Here is a 1,904-nt window from a genome sequence, read left to right as displayed (position 1 = left end):
ATGGCACTCTTCTTTTAATTTTGACTCTATATCTTCAGGAGGAGTTACCTCAATCCTTTCTATATAAACGAAAATGAAGTAGATTGACAAATTTATTTTTTGAACCAGGGGAAGACACGCAAGATGCCGAAATATTGCTCACGAGATAGCAAATGGCACTCTTCTTTTAATTTTGACTCCATCATCATCATCAACGTCGTCGTCGTCGTCGTCGTCGTCGTCGTCATCATCGTCATCATCATCACCATCATCATCATCATGATTATTATTATTATTATTAAGAAGGTGGCGAGCTGGCAGAATCATTAGCATGCTGGGCAAAATGCTTAGTGGCACTTCGCCTGTCACTACATTCTGAGTTCAAATTCTGTCATAGTTGGCTTTGCCTTTCATCCTTTTGGGGTCGATAAATGAAGGACCAGTGAAACACTGAGGTTGATGTAATGGACTGGTCCCCTCCGTCCAAATTTCAGGCCTTGTGCCTATAGTAGAAAGGATTATTATTATTATTATTATTAAGGTGGCAAGCAGACAGGACTGTTAGCATGTCTGACAAAATGCTAACAGCATTTCTTCTGTTCTATACATTCTGAGTTCAAATTCTACCAAGGTCAGCTTTGCCTTTGGGGTCAATAAAATTAGTACCAGTTGAGCACTGGGGTCGATGTAATTGACTAGCCACTCCCCCAAAATTTCAGGCTTTGAATCTATAATAAAAAGGATTATTATTATTATTATTATTATTATTATTATTATTATATAAGGCAGTGAGCTGGCTAAAATTATTAGCACAAAAGACAAAATGCTCAGCAACATATCCTTCAGATCTCTACGTACTGAATTCAAATCCTGCTGAAGTCAACTTTATCTGTCATCCTTTCAGGGTCGGTAAACTAAAGTTCTGGTTTGATGGTATCAACTAAATGCCTTCCTCAAAATTTCAGGCCTTGTGTCTGTGTTAGAAACAATTATTATTACTATTACTTCCGCCTTAGCAAAGGTGGTGGTATTGTTTTCAGTTATGTTTGTTTGTTTGTCCGTGGACAAGATATCTCAAGAACCACTGGATGGATTTGGATGAAACTTTCAGGTATATTTGGCCTCATGACTCGCACAAACTGATTAGATTTTGAGATTGATCCAGCACCGGACAAGGATCCTGGATAATTTTTCCGTTTTCTTTACTTAATTTTTGAGAGTGGTCGGGTTCATTTTTAGTATTCTCGTTTGTGAGAGCAGTCGAGTTTATTTCAGATATTCTCATTTTAAAAATCATCTCTGGCTAATCACTGAGAGGATGTTGGTGTTGCCTTGGCAGAGATTTGTTAATAAGGCAGAGAACTGACAGAATTGTTCCCATGTCGGACAAAATGTTTACTGGAATTTCATTTGTATTTATGTTCTGGGTTCAAATTCTGCTGAGGTCAACTTTTCCTTTTATCCTTCCAGGGTCAATAAAATGACTACCAGTTGATCACTGAGGCTAACGAAATTCTTCCCCAAAATTTGCAACCATTCTTATTATCATTATTATTATTATTATTCTAATTATAAAGAAATTATCATCATCATTATTATTCTAATTATAAAGAAATTATCATCATCATTATTATTATTATTCTAATTATAAAGAAATTATCATCACCATCATTATTATTATTATTATTAAGGCGGCGAGCTGGCAGAATCATTAGCATGCCAGGCGAAATGCTTAGCAGTATTTCGGCTACTGCTATGTTCTGAGTTCAAATTCCGCTGAGGTCGACTTTGCCTTTCATCCTTTCGGGGTCGATAAATTAAGTACCAATGAAACACTGGGGTTGATGTAATCGACTTATCCCCTCTCCCAACAAACGGCTGCCCTTGTGGCAAAATTTGAAACTATTATTATTATTATTATTATT

General features: G+C 36.4%; 1 protein-coding gene across 1 annotated transcript in view; it reads right to left on the bottom strand.

The window, feature by feature from the left end:
• LOC106872187 (formylglycine-generating enzyme) overlaps positions 1-1,904 on the bottom strand; it is a 42,713-nt gene that overhangs the window by 34,248 nt on the left and 6,561 nt on the right. The window lies entirely within an intron of this gene.

The sequence above is a fragment of the Octopus bimaculoides genome, chromosome 4 (assembly GCF_001194135.2).
Source record: "Octopus bimaculoides isolate UCB-OBI-ISO-001 chromosome 4, ASM119413v2, whole genome shotgun sequence".
Taxonomy (NCBI): Eukaryota; Metazoa; Mollusca; class Cephalopoda; order Octopoda; family Octopodidae; genus Octopus; species Octopus bimaculoides.
Note: the sequence above shows the minus strand (reverse complement) of the source record. Positions and strands in the feature narration are given on the sequence as shown.